Source organism: Pteropus alecto, unplaced genomic scaffold (assembly GCF_000325575.1).
Source record: "Pteropus alecto unplaced genomic scaffold, ASM32557v1 scaffold271, whole genome shotgun sequence".
Lineage (NCBI taxonomy): Eukaryota > Metazoa > Chordata > Mammalia > Chiroptera > Pteropodidae > Pteropus > Pteropus alecto.
The window spans coordinates 442,748-460,085 of NW_006430730.1; the positions used below are offsets into that span (position 1 = coordinate 442,748).

Consider the following 17,338-nt stretch of genomic DNA (forward strand, 5'->3'; position numbering starts at 1 on the left):
AAAGAAAAAGGAGGTGGTGATGAAGGATGAAACTTTTTTTTTCTTGAAAGTAGAAAGATTCAGAAGTGACGTGATATAGCAGATTCGAGGAACTAAAAAAGAAATCCAATATGGCAGGCAGGTCGTTTTTTAAATTGAGATATAATTCACGTGCCATAAAATTCACTGTTTTTAAGTATATAATTGAGTAGTTTTCAGGATATTCACGATGTTATGCAACCATCACCACGTTTAAATTCCAGAATGTTTTCATCGCCCCCAAAAGAAACCCCATACCCGGTAGCAATCACTCCCCACCCTCTCTGCCCCCAGGCCCCGGCAACCACTAATCTACTTTCCATCTCTATGGATTTGCCTATTTGGGACATTTCATATAAATAAAATGATACGATATTCGTCATTTTATGTCTAAATCCTTTTGCTGAGTGTGATGTTTTCAAGGTTCATCCATGTTACAGCATGTAGCAGAATTTTACTCCTCTTTATGGCTGAATAATATTGCATTTTATGAAAATAACATTTTGTTTATCCATTCACCAGTTGATGGACATCTGGGTTGTTTCCACTTTTTGATTTTTATTTTTCAACACCTATAGCACCTGGTTTTCCTAGGTGGTCTCCCATCCAAGTACTAACAGGCCTGACCCTGCTTAGCTTCCGAGATCAGACGAGATCGGGCACGTTCAGGGTGGCATGGCCGTAGACTCCACTTTTTGGTTTTTGTGAATAATGCTGCTATGAACATTCGGGTACAAGTTTATGTGTAAACGCCTATCTTCAGGTCTGTTTGGCACACGCCTAGAAATGGAATTGCTGGGTTAAGCAGGAACTCTGTGCTTAACTTGTTGAAGGACAGGAATGTCATTCAAGGGCAGCACTGAAGACCAGCGAGAGAAGAAGTCTGTATCAGTTTGCTGGGGCTAACGAAACACCGCAGCCTGGGTGGCTAAAGAACAAATTTATTTCCTCACAGTTCTGGAGGCTGAAAGTCCAAGATCAAGGTGCCAGCAGGTCTGCTTTCTCCTGAGGCCTCTCTCCTTGGCTTGAAGACGGCCACCTTCTCACTGTGTCCCCGCAAGGCCTCTTCTCTGTGTTCGTATGCCCTTGGTGTCTCTTCCTCTTCTCACGAGGGCTCCAGTCCTGTTGGATTTCGACCCCACTCTTTTGATTTCATTTAATCTTAATAACCTCCTAAAAGCTCTATCTTCCAATTCAGCCACGTCGGGGGTTAGGCTTCAATCTATGAGTTTGTGGGGGACACAGTTCAGTCCATAACAGGGTGATAAGGCAAGAGGTGAGTAGGGACCAGAACCAGAGCATCAATGGCCATGGGCACATGTCTGGAGTGGGGGGCATTCTTCACCCACTCGCCCCCAATGTCTCTCGGGAACTGACTCCATGGAGAGTCCCCTTTCTCTCCGTTAGCTTCCAGACAGGACTAAGCACTGAGCACAGCTCAACGGTGCATCTCTCAAGGTTGTCTGGGTAAGAGTGGACTCAGTGGGAATCATTAGAGAGAAGTTGCCTGGGCAGCAAACATGCCTGAGAGGAATGCATGCAAATTAGATACAAATGAGCGGCCTATTTGGCTTCCTTCTTTAGGTCAGCTGACAGGGCTTTTGGAAAGAAGAGTCTAAGCCTGAACAGAGCGGTCCATTAATTCTTGCTTTCGACAAATCTGAGGGCCTGTTGTGCCAGGGACTGTTCCAGGCTCCGGGGCCCTTGCAGGGTTTATGTTCTAGGCCTGCACTGTTGGCTGTTAGGTACATGCAGTGTTCGAACTGAGATATGCTAAAGAATAAAATACACACCAGATTTCAAAGACTCAACATAAAATATCTCATTAATAATTTTTACATTGAATGAATGCTGAAATGATCATATTTTTGATATACTGGATTAAATAAAATATATTTTATTAAAATTAATTCTATCTATTTCTTTTTACTTTTTTTAAAAAATGAGACTCCCAGAAAATTTGAAATCACATATGCGACTCATATTTGTGGCTCACATTCTATTTCTCTTGGACTATGCTGTTCCAGGGGCTCGACCTGGAGACCCTGTCTGATCCAGCTCACTCCAGTGCAATCAGAGGGGACCTTTACCTAGACCACCGTTCACAAGGATTAGGGGGCTTGGAGCAAATGCCTCTAGCTGATGGTGCCTGTTTTAAATGTGTTGCAAGGACAGAAACAGATGGGAAAGGGAGGAAAAGAAAGACAGGAGATCGGCACACAGCTGGGGAGACTGGGGAGGGACACGAAGAGTGCTTGGCTACCTGAGGGCCAACTTCTAACGTGTCCTCTGTGGGAGGCAGAATAACGGTCCCCAAAGATGTGCATGTTCTAATCCCGGGAACCTGTCAATATAATATCTTACATGGCAGAAAGGACTTTGCGCGTGTGATCAGATTAAGGATTCTGAGATGAGGACGTTATCCTGGATTATCCAAGTGGACCCGATGCAATCACAGGTCCTTATAGATGAAAGAGGGAGGCAGGAAAGCCAGAGAAGAAGATGTGACCATGGAGGCAGAGGTCGGAGTGATGCCACTGCTGACTCTAAAGATAGAGAGGGGACCACGAGCCAAGAAACACAGGTGGCCTCTAGGAGCCGGAAAAGGCAAAGAAGTTCCAGAAGGAACGCAGCCCTGCAAAACCTTGATTTTAGCTCAGTGAGACCCGTTTCTGATTTCTGTCCTCCCAAACTATTAAGATAATACGTTCGTGTTGTTCTAAGCACTAAGTTTGCAGGATTGTGTTACAGCAGCAACAAGAAACTAATACGCTCCCTTGCCTGCTGGATATTTGAGTCTCACCCCTCACTAGTTGAGAGGGCCACTTCCTTCTAAGCGGTCGTGGGGAACGCCCTGGATTGGGTCTTCCATCTGCCCTGGAGGTCTGTGGACAAGTCCCTTTTACTCTCTGTAAGGCTGGGGACAAGGAGACTGGGAAAACCGTGTGGACTTCTAGTGGAGAGGAATGGCATATTTGTCTGCACCGGGAGTCAGCATAGATGCCATTACTAAAATTAGGACAAAACAAGTGCCGACGAATTGATTAGTTGTTCAGCAGTCTGAGTCATTTACACAAGCCATCTCATATAATTCTGAGAACGGCCCCATGAGTTAGATAACTGTTATTATCCTGTTTTCAATCTAAGGAAACCAAGGTCAGAGAGGTTTCATAACTTGCCCACAGTCACTAAGACAATAAAATGTGAGCCAAGAGTCAAACCTTGGTTTACAGACCACTGAGAAGCCCTCTTTGCTGAAGGGAGAGATCTGACCAGTGGGAGGGATCCGTAAGTTTCATTCATTCATTGATCTCAGAAATAGTTGGGCCCCTGTGCCTGGCATTCGGGGTATAGTGGTGACCAGCTCAGGCCAGATTTTTGCAGCATGGGAGTCATATTCTATTAAAAGGACACCGACGACTGAGAAGTAAGCCAATTAGGAGAAAACGATGAAGAACATTAAGCGGGTGAGATGAGAGGGAGCAGATGGGACTGAGAGGCAGCTCTTCGAAGCAACACGTGGTTAGGAACCCGAGAGCCTGCTGCCCTCCATCATGCTTCCTCTCTTTTTCCTTGGTAATGCCCTGAGTACAGGCCCCTCTCGTCATCTCAGATCCTCTCACTGCTACCATTCTCTGTGCTGTGTTTTGCTCCACCCGACTCCTACCTGCCTCCATCCTTCTCAAACTGTAACCCCTGTAAACCTTTGACTGAATGCTTCCTCCAATTCTTACCTTATCTAAAGCCAACTCGTTTCCTGAAGATAATTGCCACAATCCTAACTGAAGGTTCTTCATTCCCCCCCATTTGCCAAACAGCTCAGGTTCCAAAGGAAGAGTGAGGTAGTCAAGATACGCTGCGAAAACAAATGAGCCCGAATCCCAGCGGTTCACCCAAACAAAGGGAGAGACTCACTCACGTGCCACGTCCAACCACGGTCGGCGGGGCTCTGCTCCATGTCTTCATTCATGGACCCAAGCTCTTCACTCATGGGGCAGCCTCCGAAGCATTGCCAGTCTCCTGGCAGAGGGAAAAGACACACGGACAGCCATGAGCTGGCTCTTGAAGCTTCCATTCAGAAGAGCTGTGCGTCACTTGTGTTCACATTTCATTGGCTAAAGCGAGTAATATGGCCAAGCCCTCTATCAATCAGGGTATCTTTCAGGACAGACAGCAAATAGTGTGAACGACGCTACAATCTGCCATCCTTGGCACCCCAATGCTGTCTCCAGACATTATTATTCCTTCTCCATACTCATATGTTTTTTAGAAATTCTGCTTCCCATGGACACACCCCTAGAATAACATGTAGACCCTTTTCTTCTAGCTCATCACAGTCGCCCCCTATATCAGATCCTTTAGTGTTCCAGAGCTTCTAAACCTGTCACTTTTCTTGGTCCCACAAAAGCTACCCTCTTCCAAGCCACCATCATCCCGCGCTTGAACTACTGCTGTAGTCGCCCTCCAGATCTTGCTCGACAATTAATTCAGGACTCACTCAACAACCAGAGTAATCAAGTCACACTACTAAATCCTTCTGTAGTTTCCCACTGGCCTTCAGGGAGGGTCTAAAATCCTCACCCTTCCCGAGAATATGCTTTCCCAGTAGGCGTCTGTTTGCTGCCTCCCGCCCTACAGTCGTCCCCTTCACGCCACAGCCCAGTCACTGGGCTTCATCGGTGGCAGTGAACTGACATTCACTTCAGGGCTTTCGCAGCAGGGTCTGTTTGCCGGCAATTCCCTCTCCCCGCCCCCTCCGCCCACCTTTTCATCGATCAGGTCTCAACTTCCTCACGGAAGCCCTCAGATTCCGCAGCGCCCCCTACTGCCCCTTCTGGAACGCGCACCATTTCTGTCTGCGCATGCTCAGTGCCTCTCCTGCCCGCCCAGACTTGTAGCTGCCCGAAGGGCAGGGACTGTCCCTTCCCCTGCGACGTGCCCAATACAGTGATCGTGCTCGGTAACTGTTTTTTCCATGAGAGAATATATTTGTCATACCTAAAGACGGGGGAAGGAATAAAGGTTAATAGGTGTTATGAGCTATGACCGAATTAGCCTCCTGACTTAATCAATTTAGACATTTGCACCACCTCTGAATCGCTTAGTCCTAAACTCATGGAACACCGTGCCCTTCCCACATTTCCCTCTGTTTCCAGACCTCATAAAACGCCTTCCTCCCCCACATCTACTGCAGGAAGTCTAGTTTCATGCCCGATAGGGTGCTGCTTCCCTCTCCGCTCTAACTCCTGCTGCTCTCACCTCTCCCCCAGCCCTCCTTCTCAGCATGGCCCGCAGAGCTTCTAAACCAAGTCGTCTGGAAAAGATGGGAGCGTCACCAAGGCGTTGCCTATCCTCAGAGCCGTTCCTCAACAGAAGGACTTGAATGACACCCTGAAAAAAGAAATATCATCGTGGGTGAGTGAGACACATCCTAGGCCTGGGCTGTTAAGTCTGTCTGCCAAACCCGGCTGTGCTATGGGTGTGACGTGAACAGCTTCAGAAAGGCCCCGTGTCAAATCATAGTTCCTCTCTCTAGGCCCTAGAAGATGGTGTCTGACGTTACGGCACTGGAGACAACGTTCATCTGCTCCGGCCGCTGTGATAAAGTACCACGGACTCAGGGGCTTCAGCAATGATGGAAATTCGTTTTCTCACAGTTCTGGAGGCTAGATAGCCAAGACCAACGTGTGGGCAGGTCTGGCTCCTGGGGTCGCTCTCCACAGCTGGCAGACGGCTGCCTTCTTGCCTCTGTGCACACGCATCCCTGGTGTCTCAGTGTGTGCAAATTTCCTCTTCTTATAAGGACAGTGGTCAGACTGAATTAGGGTCCACCCTAACAACCTCGTTTTAACTTAATCACCTCTTTAAAGGCCCTATTTCCAAGTACAGTCATTTTCGGGTACTGAGGGTTAGGGCTTCAACATATGAATTTGGGGGTGGAGGTAGGGAGAGACTCAATTCAGTCCTTTGGTTTTAATGCATTACCGGTCCTTCAGGGTTCTCTGAATAAGAGCAGTAACTGTTGGATGAATGTGTAAATGAATTTGTTGTCCATGAAAGATAGGGACGAGATGTAATTAATTTTAAAATGAATAGCTACAATTAATTATATGGAGATTAGCTCTCTAATTCAATGAAGGAGAGCAGAGGAGGCTTGGGGGGCCAGATACCTGGGCCATCCCCTCGGTGGTTACACTCTTAAAGGAGAGACAGTATGCCTTAAATGTACCTTGCAGACCAAAAACAAGAAAGCATGAACTCAGAAAAGTGAAGAGATCTGAAGACTCATCACTTGTCCTGGGATTATGTGCATAAAGCCTGAGTGTTAATAGGCCATTTTCATAGAAGAAAAATCCTAGGACTCAAGCAAAGTGAGTAAAGATCAGAGACCTATACATAAAATTCTAGAACCTCAGGACAATTCCTCAGTTGGTACTGTTTTTAACCTCCCTCTCCCCGACCCCAAAAAGACTGTGGGAATCTATGTTTCTCTGACTCTGTAATGAGAAAAAAATTCCCCTGAGAATTCCTAACAATAAATCCATATCCCTATGGGTTTAGAGCCTAAATCTGTACCATCTGTGTAGCCTGAGAGACCTCCAGACAAAATTTTAGAGTGGTCCCAAGTCGGCTAGTCTCACAGGTCCATGGCATAAGCAAACACTAACTCTATCCAGGAAAATGCATTTTAAACCCAGGCTTTAAAGAATTTCCATAGATAAAAATCCCAAGGGACATGAGTTCCACAAACCACAAAAGCAGAAGCAATAACCTTCAGCCTCAAACTCACCAATGGTATTGAAATTATAAGGTACAGAATATAAAATAAATATATTACATTTTAAAAACGTTAAAGATGGAGCTTAAGAAATACATAAGGAAAAACAGACTATCAAGATTGGCAAGGAAGATTTGAACAACAACAAAAAAAAAACCTAGAAATAACATAAGTGAGAAATTTAAAACCCAGTGGACAAATTAAATAGATTTTACCACAACTGAAAGGAAAAGAAACTGGAACATGTACATATTTGAAGAAATTACACAGCATAAGAAAAAAGGCAAAAATTAAGAACAATGGGTTAAGAAATATGGAACAAAGTGGGAAGGTCCGACATACATCTAATTTGTGTTTACAGAAGCAAGATAATAGAAGGGGAGAAGCGCATTTCAAGAGACAATATCTAAGCATTTTTCAGAATTGATGAGCCTCTTCCTCAAATTCAGGAAAGTCTATGAATCTCAAGCAGAATATTTAAAAATAGATCCACATGAGACATATAGTAAACCCTAGCACACACATTAAAGAGAAAATCATTAAAACAGAGCCAGAAATGTTTTCGACAACTTTACTGTGGTATCATTTACATACCATAAAAGTCATCTGTTTTAGTGGTTCAATTATTTTTAGTAAATTCACAGAGTTGGGCAACCATCGCCATGCCACGGTTCTATTTTTAGAAGTGTGACGCAAGCCAGAAGATAGTGGAATGAGCTACTAAAAGAACTGAGAGTGAGAAATGAATAACTGTCATGCTAGAATTGTGTGCCCAGCAAAACTATCTTTCGAGAGCAAAAATAAGATTATCGTATAGACACACCAAAAACTAGAAACTGATTCCCAAGATACCCTCTTCCAAAGAACTTCTAAAGGACGTGCTTCAGGAAGAAGGAAGGTAATCCTGGAATAAAGGTCTGAAACGCAAAAAGAAATGACGAGGGAATAATAAGGAAATCAAAGGGAAGGTCAACACGGATGCGCTCTGTCAAAAATATTGCGACGATGTCGAATTTCGATGTTAAAAAAAGAACTACAATCTCGAACGACTTATAAGTGGAGAGGATTTTGTTAAATACACGTGATAACACTTTTGGGGTAACCACTAAAAGAAGAGAATCTAAGCTTAAGAACACACTCTGAAACTGGGGGTTAGGATTTCAACATATCTTTTGGGGGGACTCGATTCGACCCCTAACAACTAGTAGAAAAATGTAGACTACCTTTTGACTTTGGGGTGAATAAAAATTCTTAAACGTAGAAAACATAAACCATATAGTGAAAATGAGATGGATTTGACTATATTAAAATTAAATATTTCTTCCAAACAAAGATATGATTGAAAAATTAACTAATGAGTGACAAGCTGGGAGAAGATATTTTCAGCTTTGAAAAAAATAGTGATTAATATTTAGAATATACAACAAAATCCCACAAACATTTAAAAATAGGAAACCCAACAGAAAAAAAAAATGGGCAAAGTATAGGCAATTAACATCAAAGGAAATCCAGATGGCTAACAAGTCTGAAAAGACGCTCAGCCTCATTCATAATCAGTTAGGAAATTAAACATGTTAGTTTAAATCCATCAGAGTGGCCAAAATTAGAAGGTCGGAGAGGAACCAATATTAGCGAAGACATGTAGGATTTGTAAGGGACATGCATCTCTGGTCGGTATAATTCAGCAATATGTAGCCTATGATCCAGCAGTCCCAATCTAAGGTATGCAATCCAGGAAAAATGCACAAGTCCAAGGTCGCTGATTAAAGTATTGTTTGCAGTAGGAAAGAATTCAAGGCAATGTTGGTCTTCATTAGTAGGTGAATAATTAAGGACAGTGAATTAGTAAACTGGAGTGCTATGCAGCAATCAGGAGCAATGAACCACATTATTAAAAAACAACATGCAATGCTCTTAAAACAATATTCAACAAAAAAAGTGAAAATAGAAATTTACTTTATACCATGTTTGTAAATTTAAAACATATACATCTACAAAAATGCACATATACAAAAACATATATAATACATAAACATAGTGTGCAGACAGAGCTGCCTCTGCCTTAAAGCTAATCTGCCATCTTGACTCCTAGGTGAGCCCAGACCCTGGCCCCCAACACTGGGTCAGTTTTTGTGTGAGAACGTACACAAAAACTCTGTGTTCTTCCTCTAGAGTGAGATGCTCTAGACATTACCTGTCTCTTAACCAGCTCTGGAGCCAGAGCCTCTCAGCACCTGGCGGTCCCCTTCCCCATAGACTAAACATATGTTCCTTTTCCAGCGCATAGACTCACTGCTTTAACTATAAAACACAGAGCTGGGGGATGGAAAACACGGAGGATGTCCACCACGACTTGCTGCTGCCCAAAACACATCTCCCATGTAAGTTCCCTTAACAAACTCTTAATGTAATGTTGGAGCTGTCAGCCTCTTTCTTCAGTCTCCCAGGCTGGGATGTCTTACATAACACAGAGAAATATAGATATGTCTATATTCCTATATATCTCTTAGCAATATAAACATATCCAAGAACCATAAATTGAATACATTAGAAAGTATGTCTACGAGATAGAGGAAGAAATACGAGTGGAACTGGGGATAAGGGGGAAAAACAACATAAGTGAATAGATGTACACAAACTATTGCTGATAGTGTGTCAGAATGAGATGACGTAGCATAATCAGCTCTCAGAAAAGGAAGGAAAAAAAAAGAAGAAATGAAGGAAAAGAAATACCAAGGAAATGTTAAGAAAAGGAAGCGTTAAAAGCAAAACTCATTATGAAAGACGACAAAGGATACTTTATACTGATAAAAAAATAATTCACTGACATGTTAGTATCATAAACCCTTATGTGCCTAACAACATAGCTTCAAACAAATATAAAGCAAAAACTAATACAGCGAAAAGGAAAAATAGACATAGTCTCATTCCTAATGGGATACTTCATACACCTTCCAGAAGCCAACAGATCAAACAGAAAAAAAATATATATATATATAAGGAGATAGTAGAGAAGAATTAGATAAAATACTTGTATATTCAGACCTCCGATCCCAAAAACTAGAATCCACATTCTTTAAAAACACATACAGAACATTTCTAAAACAAAACAAAAAAAGCCACCACACACTAGGTCAAAAGGAAAGCTCGACAAATTCCTAAGACTTTATATCATTCAGAATATGTTCATTGAATATAATTAGAAATCAACTACAAAAAGATAATCAAGGAAAAATCCATGTACATATTCAAAAACACATTTCTAAATAATTTGGGGGTTCAAGGAAATTGAAATTACATTCATTGGACACAATTACCACAAAGTGACCCTCTGGTGCAGTCTCTGTGGGGGAAATGAACAACACTGAAAGCACCACATATCAAAAACTGGGGTATCCAGAATAACAAAATAAAAACTAAAACTAGGGGGGAAGAATAAATCAACAATCAAAGCAGAATTTAATGAAATAAAATAACCCCCTCCAAAAAAATAAGAAGAGATTACCAATAAAACAAAAAGCTGGGATTTTTTTTAAAAAAAAGATGACTAAAACTATAAAATTTTCAGCAAGTTTGATCCAGAAAGATTAGAGAAGGAACAAATAAATATCAGGAAAGCCAAAGGAAACATAATTTCAGATAGAAATGAGTCATAAGAAATAATACATATAATGTTATGCCAGTGAATCTGAAATCCTACATAAAATAGATAATTGTTGTAGGCAAAAACAAATTACAAAAAATTATTCCAGGAGCAAGTAATTAATTTGAATAAACCACAGCCACAGAAGTTAAAAACTGTAATCAAAGACCTACCAGAAAGGCAGCAAGCATGGATGATCTTACAGCCAGCTTCTACCAAATGTTCAAAGAACAGATAACTCCAATATATCACAAACCAGTCCTGACGGCAGAAAAAGTAGATGCTTACCCCCAAACCATGGAACAGGGCTAGCACTCCCTAATGTCGAAACTGGGCAAGGAGAGCACAAGAAAGAAAACCACGGGCCAATTCCATTCACGAAAACAAATGCAAAACACCCCTAAGTAAAATATTATTAAATCCAGCAATGGTGGGAGAAGGAGGGAGGTTCCATGTGAACAGATCAAGGCAGAAAAAAACATCTGATCACATCGACGAATGTGTGAAAAGGGTCTGATTAAAGAAGTCAACACCTGCTTAAAAAAAAAAAAAAGAAAGAAACCTTTTAGCAAATTAGGACTAGAACTTGATAAAGAACTTCTCTACCAGAGCGCCCTTGCGCAGCCAGCCAGCCAGACAGCCAGCGCGCGGCGTCACCAGGCCCCAGTGGCCCCATGAGACCCCCCGCCCAGGGGCAGACCCCGCATTACTTCCCCTGAGACAGGTGGCCCAGCGCTCCAGGTGCGACAAGGAGCGGTGGCTGGGGATCCAGTGGAAGGAGTCGAACACCTGCCGGCACCCCGGAGGCTCCCAGATCTTCAGCCACTACACGGGGCAGGATGCCGCGACCCCTCTGTGGCACTCCACACCCACAGGGGCCTTGCGAGGAAGCGCATGAAGTCTCTCGGTCCGAGAGCTGTCCTGAGCCGCCCAGCGTCAAGCCCGGTGACAGTAAAGAGCTGACCGCTGAGTTCCGGGAGCTGCAGGCCACAGAGGAACGGATGGACGGGGCTGCGGGCCACAGAGGAACGGATGGACGGGGCTCACGACGGCCAACCCTGTCTTCTTCCTGCTGCCGAAAACGTCCTGCTGCGGGATGCTGCTGCCTGGCTCACTCTTTGGGTCTTTGGGACGTCCTTCGTGTTGTGCCCTTCCTCCTTCGTGCAGTGCTGCTGGGTGCAGTTCAGGCCGGGGCTGGGAGCTGCAGCACGACTCTGGGCACCCGTCTTCAGCGCCCCTACATGGGACCACCTGGACACCATCCTATTCAGCCATCTGAAGAGGGCCCCTGTCAGCTGGTGGAACCGCATGCACCTCCAGCACCAAGCCAAGCCCAACTGCTTCCACGAAGACCCAGATATCAACATGCACCCCTTCCTCTTTGCCTTGGGTCAGACCCTCCATGTGGAGCTTGGGAAACAGAAGAAGAAGCAGCTACCAAACCCCAGCACAAGTGCTTCTTCCCTGGGCCCCGGGCCTGCTGCCTCTCCGCTTTGCGTGGTGTATTTTCTATTTTGTTACCCAGCGAAAGAAGGGGGAGGTGGGGACTCCGCCTGGATGATCGCCTTCTATGTCCCCATCCTCCTCGTTTATGTGCCATGTTGGGAGCGAGAGGCCTCCTGGGCCTTTTCTTCATGGTCAGGTTCCTGGAAAGCAACTTCTCCGTGTGGGTGACTGTATCCCCATGCACACTGATCACGACCAGAACACGGGCTGGGTCTTTACCCAGCTCCAGGCAACATGCAGTGACCACTGGTCCGCTGTCGGTGACTGGTTCGGTGACATCTCAACTTCCAGACTGAGCACCATCTTTTCCCCATGATGCCTTAACACGATTACCACAAAGTGACCCCCCGGTGCAGTCCCTGTGTGCCAGGCATGGCAGAGAGTGCCAGCCCAAACTGTGCTCTCAGCCTTCGCTGACATTGTTCCCTCATGAGGGAGTCTGGGCAACTCCGGCTGGATGCCTATCTTCACCCCAACAGCCCCCATGCTGGAATAGGGGCCTCTGGAGCCGAAGCAGGGAGGAGCCTGAGGGACGAGGCCACTACAATTCTAATACTCAGAGGGAGTGGGTTTGAGATGATGAAGGCTTTGACTCAAACCCCTCCCTTTTATGTCCTAGGCAGATCTAGGACCCAAAGAAGGTGAGGGAACAGCAAGCCCCCTGGAAGAAAGGATGGAGCTGTCGAGGCAGGAATGTTGTTTCCCTTCTCTAATCTGTCTGATGCAGATGGTCGGTGAACAAAGATGGAGTCAGGAGGGTGTTACGAGCCCAGAAATCAGGAAGATTTAGCACTAAAATTCCACCCAGGAAAGGGGTGAGCTCATCCTTCCAGCCCACTTCTCATGCCTTCTCCACCCCTGCTTGCCAACTTCAGAACTCGCAGGCTGGAGGGAGAGAGGGCAGCTGGGCCTTCTGAGCTAGAGGTAGAAAGGAAGCATTAGTGCTGAGAATTCTGAGGCTTGGCAAAATGCAGGGCCTGGAGCTCAGCTCCCTCTGGGCTGGGTGTGACTTATGTCTGCCTCAGGCTCCCGAAGAAGGAATTTCTCTACTTTTAGAAGCAGGCAGGGCAAAGGCCACGACATGGTATTAGAGACATCTGGCCCTGAGGGATGCTGGCACTACTGATTTTGGTCTCATGTTCCACCCAGGGTACCTAGGGAGCATTAGGTCCTAGGTCTTGCCAAAATGGCCAGCAGAGAGAACTGCTGGCCATTAAAAATCCCTTCAGCTTTTGATTCACTTCTGTAACCAGCACCCAAGAAACAAAACACTCCTAGGACAAGGATTCCACCTCTTGATCCACAAGCAAGTAGCAGATGGGGCAACTTCTCCTAAGAAACAAATGGGTGCTCCTAATGCTTTCTCTTTGCTTTGCTACCTATAATTCCAAGTTAATATAACAGCAGGGAACACAAGTGATCAAGCTGGGAGACACTGGTCATGAGGAAAACGCAAATTTCAGTCATAAAGAATATAAGGGTTGTAAGAAATTTTCTATAACCCGAATTCTGTTATAGCATAACTTTTGAGCAGGAGCAATGGGGTGAAAAGCAATCACTTCGCAGTTCTAAACCGGAAATAGAAAGAAAAAAACACAGACATTTGTCTGTCAACTCCGTTCAAGTGTTTTTCTCTGCTGGAGACCAAGTAGGAATTTCAGATAATCTCTTAAGCATATAAATCTAACACTGGAATGCAATTTTTTAATCTCCTGGTTTTTAAAAGATAAAAACGGTTCGACCCATCTCTAGAGAGCAAACATAGCAATGTGCCCCGGAAGTCTCACTCCAGGTCTTGTCATCAGCATTCACACCCTCGTCCCTCCCCGAACCCCAGCCTTTCAGTCCAGGTGACTATTCTCCTGTTCAGCAACATCTCCTGTAAGTGTACTGAGCATTCGCGACATTGGGAGGAGGAAACGTCAAACTAGAAGGACAAAGTGCAGCCCTGGGAGACTTCGCATTGAGTTTTGAGGGAGAATGGCAATCAGAGAGATGAAGCATGTTGGGATGGGCGTGGAGGCACCACCTATGGAAAGGTGTCTTGGTTTCTTAGAGATCTGTCCAAACAAAGACAAAAAGATTTGAAAAACAAACCAATGGGGAGAAGAGGTTGCAGAAGAGTTCAGATCGTTTTCATTAGGGCAGAACCTGATTTAAAACAGCCTGGGTAGGAAAATTAGAAGCAGAATTGAAAAGTTCTATTTTCATTGGCTTCCTCTCTCCAGAATAGGTGCTGATCCTTTCCCATCCCTCTGTTCCCTGCTGCCTAAGGCTTGGGTGTGGTGTCACCAGCCTGTCAAGCCACCTGGCATTGGGCCCAGGCTGCCTGATCGGAGCAAACCAAGTGAAGCTTATTGAGCCAAGTCCAGATCCTCGAAGCACCTCAACCACTGTGGCCTTCTCTCCCTAGCCTAGACCCATGCGGTCTCACGTGTCCAAAAAAGGGACATACCAGTGACAAAAGGTTCAGACTCTTATAACGGCAATGTGAGTGATCTCAAAACCAATGACAGATGAGAAGCAGGCTTAGATAGGATAAGTCACCTCTCTGGTCACAGAATGTGGCAGAACTAACATTTGAACTCACTTTCTAAACACTCCAACTTCTATGTTCGTCTTTGTTAGTTTCATCTTCCAATCACTTAACTGGAGGCATTTTCTTTAGTTAGCCCCATATTGGTGTCCTTTTTGTATGGGCCAATTTTGTGACCACATCCCAATGAAGTAAAGCTGAAAAATAAAGTGAATTTTGACCAAAAAAAAAAAAAAGAAAAAGAAAAAAAGAACCTCTACTAGAAATCTAATGAAACCTTAGGGTTATTCCTTTAAAAGTCTAGAATAACACAAAGATCGTCCATTACCATCACTATCATCCAACATTGCATTGAACTCTTAGCCAAAGGGAGAGGGGTGAGGAATGAGTGCTAAAGATTGAAAGCCTAAACTGTCTTCTTGTTGTTGTTGTTGTTGTTGTTGTTGTTTTTCTGGCAGCAGGATCATCTAGCTAGAAAAGTATGTCAAGCTATTCTAGAACAAGTAAGAGTGAGTTCAACAAGGTAGCCAGGTTCATGATCAGCATTAAAAGCACAGCAGTAACTAATTAGGAAAAAAAAAAATCCCAGCCACAAATAAATAAAAACAGCAACATATCAGTGAGCAAACCAGAGAAAACATGTACAAGATATCCCAGAAGAAAATTATATTTATGTCCAAGGACAGAAGACTCAATATTTTTATGGAACTGACAAATTCCATCTCATACCTCCCCATTCCTGTTGTAAGGCCCAGCCGGTTGACCACCAGCCCAGGTCCCTTTCCTCACCCAAGTCTAGGCATCTGCTTGGACACCACTTGTTCTGCTGCCCACCTGCTCCTTTGACTTGAATCACCCCCATAAGAGGTCAGTAAACAGAGTAATGATGTTAGCATAACACAAGCATGTTGGTTAACAAGCAGTTTTCTCAAGGAAGTTAAAGTTTTGAAGCAACAGAGGGGCCAGCTTTTTCACAGTTAAAGGAGCTGCTTTCTTAATCAAAGATCTTAAGGGGGAAAGCTGCATATCTACAGAAATGTCTTCCTTTACATTCGGGGGCTGGTTTAGTGACTTCAAAGATCACGACGCTTGCTACGATGTTATGGGTCAAAGCTGCATTTAAATGCAGGTGAAGAAACTGCAACATATTCTCCCATATTAAAACAACAGATTTATGAAGAAGACTACACCTTGGATCAGATTTTTAATTGTGATGAAAATGGTCTCCATTAGAAGTTAATATCTCTACATCAGCATCTCCAAGGAGGATGCACAAGCCCCAGCCTTTAAGATTGCAAAGAAGGGACTGAAGATGTTGCTAAGTGTAAACGCCCATGGAAATTTAACTGTGTTAGTAATTTCTGTTAGAATGGTTACTGGTTTTGAGTGCTCTGATTATAAAGTTGCATATGTTTTGAGCAATCTGTCCCTAATTCTACTCTTCCCATGTGGATAAAAAAGGAGTGTGTAACAAATCTAACCATAAGAAACCTCACAGGGTGGTCTGATCACAAATTCCTAACTGGGCAGGTAATGGTGGGTAGTCATGCCCCAGACCTGTGACTCCTCTAGTAAAACGTTATCTTTGCCTTAAGCCAGCCCTGTCCATTGTTTCTGTGCATCTAGGTTAACACACCTTTGAATTGCCTTTTTCAGACCCCTCAGAAGAGTTAACCACCCTTGGGAGAGCACTTAAAGCAGAACTGCCTGTACTCAGAATGAAGGGGGCTCCCTCTTCCAACGAGCAATCTTGATAGGTCCAGAGTTTTCCTGACAGGTAGCCAGGAGCCCAGGTACCCACTTCCGCCTAAGAGTGGAACAACTTCCCAAGGGCTTATGGGATAGTTCTCTAGCATTAGGGCACCAGAGCCCACCAGAGTTTCTCTTTTCTCTCCTCCCTCCAAACCCCCAGACCACACAAGAAAGACCAAGAGAGGCCAAGTGAAAAGACCCGGAATTTTACCACTTACAAGTTTACAGACCTTGAGCAAGTCACTGAACCACTGCAGGAGGACTCAGTGTCTTCATTCTTTAAATGAAACAGCATTTTTTAAAAATCATGATTATTGGTTTGTTGGTTTGTTTTTGCCTTGCCATTCATAATTCTCGACCTGGACTTCACTTTCCTATGCGTCATCTGTAAAATGGAGCCTTTGCGAAGATTTAACGATACCATGTGTGCAAAGCACAAGATGTACATTAAGCACCCCCAAATTAAAGTTCCTATTATGGGAAGCAGGGGATTCTAGAGGGCAGGAGTTCTGACTGTGGAGGCAGAAGAACCCAGAGCTGGTGGGGAAAGCAATCGTGGCTGTGATATCCCCAAGGCCAGTAAATGCATCCTATCAGCCCGGTCTTCCTCGCAGAGGCCTCGGCATTAGCCCGACCCCCTAACTTGCTGGAGCCACCAACTGGCTTCCCAAAGCCTGCCTTTGGGGTCGCCCTCCGTGCAGCGCGGGTCCGAGAGCGAACTACATTTCCCGGCGTGCACCTCGGGTTGAGGCCCCAAGGGACCGTCCAGCAGCAGGGACCGCGTCCCGTCACGTTAGAGGCTCCGGGCAGTAACCATCCGCGCAGCTTACACTTTTAGCTTATCAGTCTCACAGTCACCCACCTTGGGCCACGGCCTCCTCAGGGTCTGGGAGGAGCGTTGGCCCCCTCCTCCTTACCTCCAGAGGTCACTGCCTCAGCTTTATTCCCCCGAGAGGATTCCTTCCGCCCCGCAGCGTCCCCACTGCGACCGGAGGCTGGCAACGAGGCTCTGGGGGCTGGGGGACTGGGACGAGCCTCGAGGCCGCGCAGCCGGGACTACAACTCCCAGGCGGCACCGCGGCGGCGGCGGCGGCGGCGGCGGCCG

General features: G+C 45.0%; 1 long non-coding RNA gene and 2 pseudogenes across 1 annotated transcript in view; 1 reads left to right on the top strand and 2 right to left on the bottom strand.

Annotated features, from left to right (window-relative positions):
• LOC107196170 overlaps positions 1-3,925 on the bottom strand; it is a 15,239-nt gene extending 11,314 nt beyond the window's left edge. The window contains exon 1 of the long non-coding RNA XR_001517534.2: positions 3,753-3,925. This is a non-coding gene — a long non-coding RNA (uncharacterized LOC107196170). The remainder of the gene's footprint in view (positions 1-3,752) is intronic.
• LOC112484409 lies at positions 588-705 on the bottom strand (annotated as a pseudogene).
• A 5,210-nt stretch (positions 3,926-9,135) lies between the features above and the next one.
• Positions 9,136-14,667, top strand: LOC102884881 (annotated as a pseudogene).
• Positions 14,668-17,338: the final 2,671 nt, after the last annotated feature.